Raw genomic sequence first — 15,572 nt, forward strand, 5'->3', positions numbered from 1 at the left:
CATTGCAGTGAGGAAACCCTAGACCCTCTTACATATGAAATGCTGTGCTATGGAAAGTGGCATGATCAAGTACCATTGGCAGCGTCATTGTCGAATGCTGTTCACCGCGCAAAGGACTGATCCTATTACCACTTTTAAATGTTACTGACAGCGACGCCAGAAATCTTTGGCGTTAAATTCCACGTAAGCAGCCCAAATGCTCCCTAGCTAAGGTGTGGTCAGGCTCCGCAATCACACAGCTCAGTTAAGCCTGAATGGGCTTTAATTCGTGGAGCTTGGTGCAGTTGACTTCTAACAGCGCTTCTCACGCGCACTGCAGCATTCGTCTTTCTTGTCAGTCGTTCCTCTCACGCTGTGCCTTTTCTTGGCTGCACGAAAATTCGGTTTTATGATGACCTAGCCTCATCGTCATTCCACTACTTCTCCTTCACGCTCGGAAGACAAGTAACAGAAAAGGACATAGTGTTTAATGCACGTACTCCTTTGCCGCGGCAGGGTGAGACCTGCATGCCTGTTTTCTTCTGTTTCTCTGAAATTACAGGGTTCTGCACACAATGCTGACATTTCTCTCATTCAGCTTGCTTGTTCCTTTCATATAACAGCAGACATTACACGAGAACAGCGCAAAAAACTGAGAACGAAAGGGCTAAAGACGCGACTTTTTGCATTGAAATACACAACAGACACCCGACTGCTGGTAGCGTATGTCTTGAGTCAGGTATTTATTGTTACCGGAATATCAGGAGGCAGCTGCAAATAGAGTCCCAGAGGACCACTCCGTGGGAAGAAAATCTCACTTGAACGCGGCCTCCTTGAATAGCAAAGATGTTACGACTATCTTCCATAGTAATGTGCGTATAATAGTAATAATAAATATTGTTACTGTGGAAGAAGAGGAGCGTTTTTACCATAAGAAGTGGGAAGCAAGCTGAAGTATCGGCACTGGTCGCGGCGAGCAGCACTAAGGAGTACTACTAAGCACATTCATTAGCTTATCCTCTTCTCTTGGCCTTCCTCACTGCACCCTGGCCAATCCCCTTTCTTGGGTATGCGCCATGTCACTAAGGAAAGAACAACAATTGGCTGCACTAAGGGTAAAAATTCTAAGCAGGGGTTCCTCTAACGTTGGGAAGAAGAGAGGGATAGGTTCGCCGTAGTGAGGGCTTCGGTGGCATGCGCCCCTGCGATGAGTGTGACATTCTATGGTACGCAGTTCTGCCCTTAGCAGCTGAGGGGAGAATGTACTGCGGGGCATGGGTAGGGTAGATGACGGATGCAACTTATCGAACAAAGCCAGGCTGTCAAGGTGGAACCACATCGAACGAGAAGAGAGCCCGCGTATGTGTGAGGTAACCACTATGCAAAGGAAAGGGGCCGAATTCATACGCATAGACACACTACCATATACTTCTAGAGTATTTGGGCCAGCCGAAGCCTTGAGCGCAATGCCTTTCTGCGGTTTATGAGAACACCCAAATCTTGCGCAGCGACGCCTGTCATATCAGTCGAATTAATGCAATTTGAAAATCTATTCCAATTCCGATCCCAGGGTCTTTGTCGACCAATTAATTCCAGATGTGATTTTATTAAATTTCCGATTATATTCAAATTCCGATGTTATTCTTATTCGATTTGTAAGTGTAACCACTTCTTTTGTTCATTTTTGCTGAGTTATTCTTAGGCAGGCCTGTCCCTCCTCCCTCCTAAATTTGGAGAGGGATATCCCCCTAAACACCACCTACGACGGTTGGCAGGGAGAGGCTTCGCACAGACGCGTAGCCGGTCAATTTTCACCTTCACAGCGCTCGTCATGCTATCGTGTTAAATCTCAGGTATATTTTATATATCGCGCGTGAGCGGATAGCTTTCTAACGAAAGGAATTTCATCAGCGGCACACAGTTGCATATTTTGGAGGCCATATACTGTAACAGGAGGCCGCAGAAGCTATCTCAACTCTTCTGTGAACGGGTAATCTGGCGATCACAAAAGGTGTTAATATTGTGGTGAATGTCATTAGTCACAAGGTTTCGCTAATAGAGGCGAAATTAGTAGCTGGTGCGTTCTACAACCACGGTGAAGAAATAGGACACAAGACCACGTGCTGAGGTTGAAGTAGTTGCCTGAATTGCTGGCGACGTAAAGGAGAGGGTGGAGAGTTTCGAGAATATTGGGTGCTTAGTTGAAAAAACGAGAATACCAGCACAGCGAGGCTGTTTCTTCAGGGGACCATCTTCGCCGCTGCAAACAGCAAAGTTAAACTGGCCATCCAACATGAGAGCGCTTTATAACACCTAAACAATGGTGCCATTTCCTTCGACATATAACGAGGCACCCTAAATGAACAGCAAAACCTTCTTATCTTCACGCAACATGCTCGCCGTCATAATATTTTTAACTTCTCAAATTTTGCCTTTTCCGAGTTCCGCCCTTTTTGTCGAGAACTAGTAACGACACGATTACAGGTGTTGCTTCGGCATTGCGACCACGCTGTGATGTTCATCTGCTGAATATAAGATTCCCTCATTTCTGCTTGCGTTGACGATGACCCGCCACCTTCCCTTGAAAGACGTTCAATATATATTCTATTCAGTTTTAATAGAGAGTCATGAACTATCTGACACATATTTCTGCAAAGCTTGCGAACCGAGCCATCTCCGGGATGGTTTGGACTCAGCTGACGCAGTTCTTTTTTCCGTCCTAAGAAGGAAAGAAAGGTGAAGGATTTTTGGAGGCTGCATTCCGCGGTGCGCCGCAATACGATGATGGAAACGTTGTGGCGAAGCCCTACGCATAGATTTTACGGACACGACGAGGCAGCGTTTGCACAATCTCGCGGTAGTTCCAAAGATACGTCCCTTCCTTTAAAGCTACATTTATCAAGATATGTCATGTTTCTAGCACACTGCACTTCACCAAGTGACACAATTAAGTGTTGTTGCTATGTCCATAGCATTAGCAGCGCGTGTATTAGCTCCTCATTCGATGAGGCCTTAGGTATTGTTAGAATTAAGACTAATATGAACGCTGAAAGTCTAACTTAGATCACTTTGTAGCCGCACCTCTCGGGCTATTTCCTTTGAGATCACACTACAGCTAACATCCATTTCTTCTCGTCCAAAGTACACATATCTTTGTATATTTCACAGGAGATCTTGCCACAACCCCCGACTACACACCGATCACGTATATCTATGTAATATGTCTCATCGCAAGTTCACTGTTTCTATAGGGTTTAAATTTTCTTTTCTAAAATGAAATCTGCAGCATACTCTTTTATACCTCGGACAACAAAGGAATGGATCCAGCTGCCCGGACCTAAGCCCGTCATCGCTGATCATTTGTGTTTTCATTCTACTTTAGCTAAAATTGTAAAATTAGGGTTGTAAGCACCCTGTACACAAGCTCTTTGTATGAAACGGCATTCTTCATTTCGAAGGTTTTCGCTTTGGCGATTAAAATAAATAGGCATTCGCCGAATCACCGCACCGTTCAAGCGTATTATAAACTTGAAAGTGCATCTCGCAAGGTGCTACTCCTCGCTTTCATGCAGCCTCGGGTAAGTTCCGATATTTTAGAAGAGGGCAAATATACTGGCTGGTTGGTACATGTTTTACGAATTGGAAAAACAGCGCAATCAAAGACGAGACACAAGAGAAGGACAAAACACCAACAGGACAGCGCTGGTGTTTTGTACTTCTCTTGTGTCTCGTCTTTGATTGCGCTGTTTTTCCAATTCGTAATCCGATATTTTCATTGAGTGAGACAATCCCTGTCCACGTTCCTTCCCTCACTTTGCTAAATCGATGGCTACAATTTTTTTCGTAAACTTCTCTTCAGTACAGGAACCAAAAATATGAGCGCTCTGAATCACGCGAGATATTCATCGCCGGGTTTGTTTACTGGGGATATTTACATTATAAGAAAGCAGATCGCCCGCCGACCATTGCCTTACGTCCGCGGCTTATGAGTGATAAACACGAATAGCGGTAAATTTAGATACAAGCGGCGACTCAGATATACCGTATTTTCCGGTGCATAAGACGCGGCTTTTTTTAAAAAATCTTGTTGATGCGTCCTATACAAGGGTGCGTCTTATACGCTAATTTTTCATTTTTTTGCGAGCTCAGAAGTTACTCAGGCTCTTGTTCAAGTTTTTTTCACCGAAAAAATATTACTACCAATGACGCGGTTGCAACACGGTTAATACTTCAATTCGTGCACCGCCATGAGCCACTTTTTTTAAGTGAACTTTATCATGAAACGACGGGGATGACGACTTCCTGGATCACAAACACGCACCGTTTCGGAGGCCCCAAGCAAAAGTAATGTGCAATGCCAAAAGATGGCGACAAACACGCTTCTCGCCATCGTCAGGACAAGCCAAGACAAGCCGGCATTCTTTTTTTGCAACTTTCTTTGCTCCGTGTATGTAGTGAGAAGAGAATGAGTCAGCTGCGTTGCCTCCAGAAATGGGCGAACTTTTTGATAGCACATTCGAAGATGAAGACTTGGAAGGTTTTAAGTAGAAATAAAATGTTGTTATGGACATATGGGAGAGCTCTTTCGTTCTTTCTTTTTTCTAAAACGTGGGCGGGTATGGCTTTAGTGTTGCCCTTTTCGATCACTTAGCGTTTGCTTAAGAATTTCTCACCGGTACGGTGAATTTCGTGATGGTCACGCAAGCGTGTTTAATTAAGCCTCACTAGCCTAACTGGCTAAATTGGGATGCGTCTTATACACGGGTGCGTCTTATATACCAATTTTTTCAATGACAGCCTGCATATATGGCATGTGCGCCTTATACAGGGGTGCGTCTTATACACCAGAAAATACGGTAACAGCAGTGGTAGATGAGTTTGGGTTGAAGGCGTTCACGCTTTCCACGGTTCGATAGCACCATGCGCTGTGAAAACCCTTCTTACATCTAGCCACATAACGCACTATCCTTTTTATTTCACACCCGAAGCAATCAAGAAACTGCGAGTTGAAATAGGCCCCTTTGCACAGCCTTGTTGATGGATTGCGTAGCCGCAAATCTGTGCAAGAGATGGCACTTCTCAAGTAATTGCAAAAATGCGAATGTTAAATGTACACATACTGGCCAGGGCATCACCAAGGCGACGTTGAAACCGTGAGTGAATTTGCCTCAAATGGCTTAGCCGTACGGCTTCTGTATACAGCCCTCTTCATTACCGCTGTGAGCTTGATGAGAATCAGAATTGCTGCGGCCATTTGGAAAGACCACAGCTGCAGTTCATCGATCAGTGAGGAATACTCAGAAGACGGACTCAGTTTAGAACTCTGATTTATTAGCATCCGGCAAGTTGGCAGAGTTTATCTTCTCGGTGTAGAGGTTATCGTAATGAAAACAGTTAACGTACATCGCATTTAAACCGAAGCAAGCACCACGAAGAGCAGTAACCCACTTAGTTGGCACAACGCTCCAACCCTTGTCTCCTTGACCGTGATTGAAGCTGGTGTTCCTACCATATTCGTTGTGAAATTAGACGAGCCGCTATCTACCCATCCTTCAACCTTCCGTAAGCGACTTTTGACCTCAGCAATCCGAAGTGGAACTACTAAAGATGGCATGGAGAGTCGGGAATCTTCCCAGTGTGATATTCTGAAACTCGGCAAATGAGCCCAAGGTGTTTGTAGGCTATCTTTGGACCTCACTGTGCAAACGTAGCTCTTTTCACCAAAGTTGGATGCGGCGACTTCTGTTGCGCATGTGCGGCCGCACTCATTTGTTCCAATATCTGACCATTATCTCTTATTCCGTGATGCAGGCCTAATCACCGACATCATGGCATTGCAAAACATATGAACTGAAAAATCCGTCGCCACTGATCTCAAGTTGCTGATAATTCTAGGCTCACTAAAGTAGGCTCACACCTATAGGCTCACTTTAGTAGTTCCACGTCCGCCGCTTACGAACGTGGGTGGTGCTGATGAACACTCTCAAGGTTAGGTTACTTGTAAACATAAATACCCCCGAAAGCAGAAGGTTTGACAGCCGTCGCTGTAGCTCAGAGGTAGAGCACCGGACGCATAATTCGGAGGTCGTGGGTTCGGATCCCACCGGCGGCATGTGGTTGTTTTTTCTTCTGCTTTTCTAATCAATTAGCTTTAAGCGACTGTAATATTCTTACTTGATCAACACCACAAAAAAAAAAAATCCCCTGTGCTCCTTGGTTTCTGTGGCTGTTGGCTTCTCTCAAGGTATAGAAGGCTATTGGCGAGAATTGTACTATAGACAGGACCGCTTACTGTTCGCAATGCTATTCACAGTTTTAATCTTCTGGTTACACAAAAACAAAGCCTATATTCATCCTTAGACAGCTTCATTAATCAGTGCATTCGAGCGAATTCCCTTTAGTAGTCGCGCGAACTGCCGGCTGAAAAAGCATTACGTCCATTTTTGAAAACCGTCAGTGAGAGAAACGAGTTTTCACTACATGTTAACTAACAAATATGGCATGTAATTGTGTATGCTACATCGTGAGCCACATTTACTAAATCATTTCCTTCCCCTGATGGACGGCTAGCGCTCGTCATAATGATTATTTTACGAGTCTTAGCATCAGTGGCCTTCGCGGCGCATTTATCGCATCTTGTAAACGCAGCTGAAGAAGACGGAGAGCGCATTTTACAGGCGCTTCATTCTCGCATTGAGAAATACAATCACGTGGCCATAGCGACGTGCAAGGGACCCTGGAACTCTTCTCATGTCCCGTGGATGCGGCAGTTTCCGTGGCCATCGAGTCGGTGGGAGCTGCCGAATCTGAAATTCAGAGGCATGGTCCGGAGGAACAGGTTTGGCCATGTAAAGACATGCGTTGTAGCACCAGCACAAGGAAAGGACGTTTCCAAGTGCCTCGAGGAAGCATTTAACGAGAAAAAATCCCTTTACCTCGTCGACTTGATGCTAATCGATGACAGTGGACACGCCAGAGCCGACATAAATCATACAGTGGCAAACTCTTACGGCAAAAGCTTCGCATGCAAGGAGACGGCTGCGAACTGTAACGAAGTCAACACAAACGATCAGCCCGATAGTACTCCCAAAAAATCCAACATGTTGCCATTCAGAGTTTACTCCCAGAATTGCGCAACATCATCTCAGAGGAAAGAAACCAGGGGTAAGATAGGGACCTTGTTCAGGAACCATTTGGTTCGAATTGCCTGCTATAGCCGGTCCTTGACGAAGCCATCTCGTTCATGCAGCTTCAGATCCCAAATCGATGAGAGTGCTTTGAGTTTCTATAACGCCACGTTTACAGTAACAACTTACGGTAGATACCAAGAAATTCCCGCCGCTGTCTTTGCAGGAAGCGTCGATATTGTATGGGAAGTCATCTCGGCTACGCACTACAGTTCAGCCATCTTCAGCATTCCACCTGCGGTTGCATACACGTACGAAACGTTCTACTCCAAGCGTGGCCAAACGCAGGCTGTGTCCTTGTTCTACATGGTCACAGAATCCAAGCAAACCATCTGCCTCGTACTCCTTGTCCTGGTGTTGTCGTTAATTGTGCTGGGGATTGCGAATTTAGAAGAGTTCAGATTCCGCTCAACTATGGCAACGTTCGACTCCGCGATGGTCCTCTTGGCTTCATTCTTCGCATCTTCTTCACCCATTCCCTCCACTAAGCGTTGGGCTCTGAGCAGAAAGCTGGTGTATGGATTCTGGATACTCGCCATTCTTCCACTCTCAAACTACATTCGCAGTGAACTGACGTCAAGGCTCAGCTTCCGATCCCCTCCGCAGAATCTCGACTCACTGGACAAGCTTGAAGACGCTCTCGACCACGGAAGAGTCGCTTTGTGCGTTGTTCAGCGCTCAGTTACGGCGCTCAACCTGGAAGTCAACCTCACTGGCAACGTACTTTATACGAAGCTCCACTCTTTGTTCACAAAACAAACTCGTGGGTCGAAGCTTGAGACGAGAACCTACAGTGACTGCCTTGCCTGCGCCCAGATGGAAGGACACATTTGCTTGATCAACAACGCCCCCAGATGGATCCTCAACAAGGAAGCTCCTGGCTTAGTAGAGTCGGTAGAACCATTGAGGACAATGTTCGGCATAACGCCAGTGCGCAAGAACTACCCAGTTGCGACGGCCTATGGAAAGTTACTGCGCAGGATCTTCGAAGCTTCACTGGAAGTCATTGACAAAGAAGGTAGCCTAAATGAGCTGCGGTATGGCGTGATCAAGACCAGTGGTGCAACCAGTACGCAGTCAGGGCAGATTGAGGAGCTTCGCATCACCTTTTCGTGCTTCTTGATCATCTTGGGTGTCACGGTTGTAGTACTCACCATTGAGATCCTTGTTGGCCGCCGTTTGAATCATAACTAGGTGAGAAGTTATTTTACATATATACGAGGGTGATTAAGGTCATCGTGTGCGTACCAAAAAATTGCTACCTCTGAACGGCAATTGTAATGATGAAAGCGTGGCAGAAAAACAATGCTTATCGCCTGTGTCTTTGGATAATTAAGAAAAATTGATACCTTCAGAAAATATCCGTGGGGTACGGATGTTTTACACTAATTCCCAAAGACATAGAAGTAAGCCTTAATTTGGAGCAAGGCTGCAGCGTTAATGACGTTTGCAATCGTGCGTTTAGGGCAACAGATTCATTTGCGTATCTCTAGCCATGCGATTAGAGGCTGTGAATTTTAGCCCAAAACATATAACCGTAAAGTAGCTCTCATACTTAAAGGGGGCATAACCATTGTTTAAACCGGCTCTTAACGCGGAGGAAAGTAAGTTTCACTGCTCAGCTCGAGCCCGGCTTCCGGCTCCTTGTCTCGAACTCTCTACACCTTTTTTTAGCTTCGCGGTGAAACTTGCTTTTTTCGAGTTAAGAGCCGATTTAACCGTTTCTGGTGTTCCCCCTAAGCATGACACACACTCTACAAGTCTTCTAACTCATACTTCAATTAAAGGAACACTGAGGGTAAACTGATGCTGGCATGCCTTGAAAGGTTACCACATTTTAACCACAACGAGGCTGCTTTCACTGAAAATTGAGCTCTTAAACGCTTAATAAGGCAAAAAAAAAAATAAACACAGGAGTCGCCAGCTACGGTCGATTTTTGAAGTGAACTGCGGTACATCGACATTTTCTTTTCGGCGCGGATACCAAAGTTGGGCTACACTGCCATGGACTTCAAAGCGATGATCATTGAGTTCTTCTCGGAGTAACCGTTTCGGTATGATTAGATAACGCCAAATAAGGTGACACCAACTTGCTGCAAAATAAGAGCTAAGGATATTATGCAAGGCAATACAGTTAATTTGAAAGAATCTTTAAAGAACGACAAGATACTACGCTAAAACTCAACTCCCGCAGCTTTACACGCCATCTTTTGGCGAGGTCACCATATCTTTTAATGCTCCCAATCTGGAAATTTCCTTTAAAAAAAATCTCACTATTTAATTGTGAGTCTTTGCGCACAATATTAAACGCGAAATTTGTATACCTAGTCCGGAAATGCATATTTCATATCTTTCAAGGGAATTTGACATGGTGCATTTTTTCGAGCTCAATACAAAGCCCGCGCGATTTAAAATGGTCACGTGGCTATGCGCTCGCGCTTCGGTATTTTAGCATTCCAAAATGGGCCCAAACAGAACGAAATCGGTTCCTCAAACCTGCAATAGATATGAAGGCCACTGGTCAAACAAGCGCTAAATAGGTGTGCTTCGTTTTGCAAAAAACATGATACAGCAACGTTGCCGAAACACTTTGTACAGCAAGAAATTACCTGTGCCAGCGCTTCCTCTACTAACTGTGCGGTTCCGTAAAATGGCGGTGGCGTAGTCATTCTTTTTGTCTGCTGCTGTATCATATTTATAGCGAAAGGAAGTGGCCCCGTTTATTGTGGAACCATCGCTGCCGCCGGTGGCCTGTTCGTGCATTGAGACTTCACGTAACGTTGTTCCTTTACTGAAGGCAATGTTGAGGGTGCGAACGCTGCGACGCCCGAAGGCATACTGATGTGAAAAAAAATTCGGGCTTTGTGTTAAGCTCTAAAAAAAAGAACCAACCATAGGTCACTTTGAATAAAACTGAAATAAACATTTCTCAATACATTTAGAACTCTTACGCTGGAAATTCTACTCCAAAATTAGCACCCAAAACGTTGGCTGATTTGTGTTTGCCCTTTAGCAATATAGGTTTGGTTTGGTTTGGTTTATGAGGTTTAACGCCCAAGAGTGACTCAGGCTATGAGGGACACCGTAGTGGAGGACTACGGATAACTTCGACCACCTGGCGTTCTATAACGTGCACTGACATTGCGCAGTACACAGGTCTCTAGCATTCCACCTCCATCGAAATGCGACCCCCGCAACCGAGATCGAACCCGCGTCTTTTGGGTCAGTAGCCGAGCACCATTACCACTCAGCCAACCCGGCAGCTGTGTTAGCAATATGACAGCTTTTTAAGGCGGAAGCCTTTAATGTCTCATCGTTGTAAGCAGCAGTTGTCAACAGAAAATGTCACGCTTTTCAATTGGTGGAAACGGTCGTGACGTCACAGTGCGCGAATTTCAAACGGGGCCAATTGTACTTTGGCTAGTATCGTATAGTGCTGCTCCAAGTAAGTGGGACTGAGCTTAGTTAATTGCTTAATTACCCAATTAGCCTAATTAGCTTTACTGGTCAGGCCATATAAATAAATAAAACCTATTAAGAAATTGGTTGAGGTCAGGAATCGAACCCCGGTCATCGGCGTGAGAGACGAGCATGCTATCCACTCCGCCATGCCAGCTCGATGGTATGGAATGAACAAAGGCGCGTCTAGTGAATACGGTGTCTTCACTCACTCTCATCCTCCTCCATTCCCTTCCGGCGAAGTTTAGGTGTCCACCGACAAATGAGAGACAGATACATTTCCTTTCCTCAAAAACCAATTTACCGACGAGCGAGGCGTAGAACCGAATGGGCGATGGCGTTCTATGGACTCCTTGGCAGCGTTGCAAGACGCTGTCGCGTTCCACTCTTAGGGGCGAAGCTTAACATCTTAACCACAGATCAGTGACCACACTTGAGGTCAAAAAAGTGCCCCCCTGAATTTTGTGAGACAGTTATTGCGTAATTTCCTTTCCTCCAATACAATTTTCATTTTCTTCATTACGGCTCTTCTTTATCTATCTTCTTTCACTCCCACTTCCTCCCTTCCTCTACGGTGCGGTTCAGGTGTCCACCGAGATGACGGAGAATTACTGCGCCATTTCCTTCCCTCAAAAAGCGTTGCGTTCAAAGGGCAAGGCATCGCGCCGAACGGGTGGTGGCGTTCCTTGGACTCCCTGGCAGCGCTACAACGCGCTGTCACGTTCCACTCCTAAAGGCGAAGCTTAAGCGTCATTAATTAGCAGTTAATTAGTATTCAGGCATTAATCAGTAATTAACCATTGATTAGTGATTTGTCATCACTTATATGTGATGACAAATCACTTATAGTACTCAATTATATGTGACGCTACCAGTGCCACAGAAACAGCGAAGGTGGTGCGGAAAACGCTTCCGCCTCTACCCACTTTAGACAGTCAAAAAGCCCCCTGAATTTTTTCAAATATGTTGTCGTGCTCAAGATGACTGCCTGTAATAATGCACTAGTGAAATATTCCCAGAACCCATTGTAATTTTTTAGAGTTTGTGATAATTTTGCTGTAGCACCCTGTAGAATACGGAGAGAATTTCATGAAAAAAAAGGACTCCATGCTGCGTTTTTGTTGCTGCATGAGAATGCACAAAGGAAAGACATAGGCGCACATGTAGACATCTACACTTCGGCTTTCTGCAGGAGTTTTCACTTTCTATTTAGGCAGTCGGTGTACTAGACAGGCACCACTAAATTATTCGTACAGCAGCGCCAGCATCATGCAAAACACACACAAAAAAAACACATTTCAACTCATTTCATTTATGAACTCTCTTGTTTTGGAGCAGATAAATTCGTGCCTTTTATTTGCTGTACAGAAAAGGCTGCGTCCATGCGGCAACTACACAGTTGGAATATGAGTTATTACGTTTGCAAGGCAAAAATTTGATACCAGTGCGCGTAGTATTCCGCCACAGTAACCAATAACCAGTCTCTTTGTGTGAAGCAAGATGTATGTGCACACTACTATTATTCAGTGCCTCCTTCACCGAAATTTCACTTTATGCGGAAATGCTCTAAACTAGCACAGCGCGTGGAAATGCCTATTGTAAAATATTAACACTCAAAGCGGTGGAGGCTGTAGCATAAATATCCCCGCTCCACCTCTAGCATTTCTTCGTCGAAGGAAGGCTAGCACTCCAGGTTTCAATGTCTAAGCTCAACATGGTTTCGAAGAAGCGTAGCTTGTTGGGCCAGTTGGTGCATGGTAAGTGGAAAACCAACGAAAAGGACGCATTCACAAGGAGAAGTACACAGGACAACGCTGGAAACACAACTGAAAATTCTTTACTTGGTGGATCGTCAACATCAGAACAGGGCGCACATGCGCGAGAGCACCACAAACGCTATCAAAACAACAAACACAAAATTTATTAAGCGACCGAAGATTGCATGTGTCAACCTATATCCCATTCATGAAACTGTACTCATTTGCCGTGAACCTAACAGAGGCGTCGCTGGCGCATTCAGTTCCTAACTGCTTGATTTTGAAGGCTGCTAAGATTTGTCGTTCTATCTGTGTTTTGCCGCGGCCGATGATTTTGACATTATGGAACAGAGGGGTGCAGTCTTTGCAGTGGTTGCAATGTCTTGGCAGATTTGCTGCGTTGCCTGGCTGCAGCGAAGTGCGGTGCTGCCTCATACATGGTTTCCTTTTGCCATTTTTTTTCTTTTCTCAAGCTCTCCTCGGAGGTGTACCGCGATAACACCTCTCAGCACCACAGCGCCCAGCTATTCTTCAGTGGTCCTCGTGCAGGGGGACAAACAGATCGGCCGGCAGCGCTCAAGAGAAGTCTTCGTCAGAGAAGAGCTATACGGAGCAGCGACTGTTGCCCTTGAGGCATTTAGATGCACGCCCGGCCGCAACAATGCACCAGACATCCCAACAGCGGCACAACCGAGCAAGGATCAAGCCTCAATACTGCTGGAAACGCAGCTAGACAACTTCGGCCTCTACCTCCCACACGGGACAGCAAGTTGACCGCGTAAGGACCAGTGATGGGCATTCAGCATTTGCCGTGTCTCTCGGAGGACCTGGAAGCGACTGCAACGGCAACCAACAGGCGGCGATGAGGGCGGTCTTTGACTGCGTCCAGCCACAGGACGTACGGGAAAAGAGCCTAAAGGTGCACTAAAGAGGAATCTGAACTCTTCTTTTTACCGCGGGATTCTTAGCACTCTTACAAGCTTCGCATGATTGTCCTGCGCGTCCGATTTCATAACTTAAATCGGATTAAATGTCGCGGCTCCAGCTTTTGCATGAACTCACCGCAGACGGTTGGAGGAGTCAACTAACGCATGGAGTGCATTTCAGGCAGAAGCGTGGCGGCTTCGCTCTCGGTTTTATTTTACTTTCTTTTAGGTTCCGTGAATAAAAAGATCCAGTCAAAGAATACATAGCTCCAAATTAGGCTCAAGAAAATAAAAATGCTCGTGGACTCTTTTTGCTTTCTCCGATCGCTACGTATCCCTGCGCCGATGGCAGAGCGGCAAGCCGCCACGGGACTGGCTGAAAGGTTGACTGACTCCTCCTACCGTCAGCGGCGAGTTCCAAAAAGGGCAGGAGCCGAGACGTTTATTCCGATTTAAATCAGGGAAATCGACCGCACAGGATAATAATTCGAGGTTTCTAAGAATGCTCGGAACGTCTAGATCGAGTTACCGCGGTAAAAAGACGAGTTCAGATTATTCTTTAGTCAACCTTTAAATGTTCATCGGGGAGAGCGGAACATGCTGCTCTAGTCAGAAGGCGAGTTATTCCTTTGCTGGACTTCGGGAATAAAAAGCGCACGGCAACCTAATACTTAGCGTAGCAGATGCAAGCATGAGGCCAAAGATACGGAGAAGCAGAAGGGTTATGCAATTCGTTGAGCCAAGAGCAGTCCAAAGGCCTACCGAGGCCGCAAACTTAGACACACCGTGGCTAAGAAAGTTAGGTTAGAGCCGAGTTGAGCGACAAAGAAAGTGTAAATACGCTGATAGATAAATATTTCTGGCAGCCCCTTTCAATCGGGTGGTTGCTGGAGCCAGCTTGCATACTAAATCAAAGTGGCTTTATTATTTTGTTTGTGTTTTTTTTACTTTTAATCCTATCAAAGTTCTTTCTTCTTTTATTGTGTCTTCAAGTTTCGCACCTATAACATTTTTTTTCCGTGACTGTTCATGACATAGATCGCTAAGAACTTTAAATGTTTGTTTCCGACAATCCACCCAGTATATAGATGACAACATGGCTAGAGAGAATGGACATCAGCGGTCCACACAGCCTCCTCCTGGCCGCCGAAACACCAATGCTCTGAAGGCCATGCGCGTGGCCTCTTCCTGGATCTACCACTGAAGCAGATCACTCCGCCATTTTGCACGCACCTCAGCGAGCAGTGTATCCACGGAGATACGACGTAACTGTGACGCACAGTAAAGGGTCACAATGCATACGCACAAGGATATATCGCCGGTCTGGAGCAAAGATAAAACTGGAGCGGCAGCTGCATTGCAAATTCAATACTCTGGCTTCCGGAGGCACGTAAACGGACCACAACAGGACTGTTTCTGTGTTAGTATACAGTTGAATATTGCCGTGGACTCGTGTGACACACGCATCTTGCAAACCCTATAATAACTCGCTGTATGGCACGTGTTTGAATGTTTCGCACTCACATTGTCTCCTTGTACAAGGTAACAGTGACGCTTTTTTGCATCTCTCGAGTGCAGCGATTACTGCGAACGGGTTGTTACGAATGCCATCGTTTATGCCGTTCCTCATGGAAATAAATGCGAATATTCTTCGCGAACCATGTAGAATGTCTCAACCGGGCCGGGCTCTACAGGACAACTGGTGTGAACATCAAATCAACAAAATCCAGCTTTGTTCCTAGTACACAGAACTCGTATAGAGCCGCAACGCATACGGCTTTCCAATGCCACATCTGAATTTCACTTTTCTTTTTATATCTCATACGCGGGCATAATACGCAAGATGAGAAAAAAAAAATTTCGCGGCTTAAGTGAAGCCCTAGGTAAAACAATTTTGTCTTCACAGTCTCTAGCAGAAAGTGCGAATGCCCGGAACGTATCCAAAAATTCTGGACAAAAGCATTTTTCAGCGGGAAACCATATATGAACGAATTTTTTTTATGTACTGAGGCTTTCTTTGTAACAGTCAATATATCCGCAGATCACCCGACGGCAGTCTTGAATATTTGTTTTCCTATTAGCGTTTTTGCTATCGTCAAAAGCGTTCCTTTTTGGTTTTCTTTGGGAGTCTTAACTGTTCGACACGGTCGACAGAAAAACTTTATAAGGAAGATTTTGCTACATGTCAAAAGAATGAACCTTGAATATTTCCGTAAAGTTATCTTACAATTTTTCATTTTTTTAATTTTTGTCCGGCATTGATG

Source organism: Amblyomma mixtum, chromosome 8 (assembly GCF_055824585.1).
Source record: "Amblyomma mixtum isolate Tamu chromosome 8, ASM5582458v1, whole genome shotgun sequence".
NCBI classification, from domain to species: domain Eukaryota; kingdom Metazoa; phylum Arthropoda; class Arachnida; order Ixodida; family Ixodidae; genus Amblyomma; species Amblyomma mixtum.